This window comes from Penaeus monodon, chromosome 34 (assembly GCF_015228065.2).
Source record: "Penaeus monodon isolate SGIC_2016 chromosome 34, NSTDA_Pmon_1, whole genome shotgun sequence".
Lineage (NCBI taxonomy): Eukaryota > Metazoa > Arthropoda > Malacostraca > Decapoda > Penaeidae > Penaeus > Penaeus monodon.
The window spans coordinates 2,199,350-2,199,727 of record NC_051419.1 but is presented as its reverse complement, the minus strand read 5'-3'; positions in this window follow the sequence as shown (position 1 = coordinate 2,199,727).

The window sequence follows — 378 nt, the reverse complement described above, 5'->3', positions numbered from 1 at the left end:
CCAGGCGTTATTTTTCACTTGTGCTGTTATTCTGTTATCTAATTTACCTAGAACCACATTCTTCTCCGTTGCCACAGCTTCTATTAGAGTCAACATCTCTTCATCTGAGAAATTTGGTCTTCTTTTCTTTTGAGTTGGACTTTCGGTGGGGTTGTTTACCTTTGGTGTAGCGCGGCGATAAGGCAGCTGAGATTTGTGGCTTTCTATTGGCTGTTACGTCTACGAGGCTGACTGCTGATTGGTCATCCAGCTACCGATCTGCCCTCTCTTGACAACTTAGGGAATTAACTTACGATGTTGACAATAGCCTTACAATGTGCTTACTACATTGTATTTTTTTTGAGTATGGTTCACTTACAATATAGTAAGGAGTTCGTA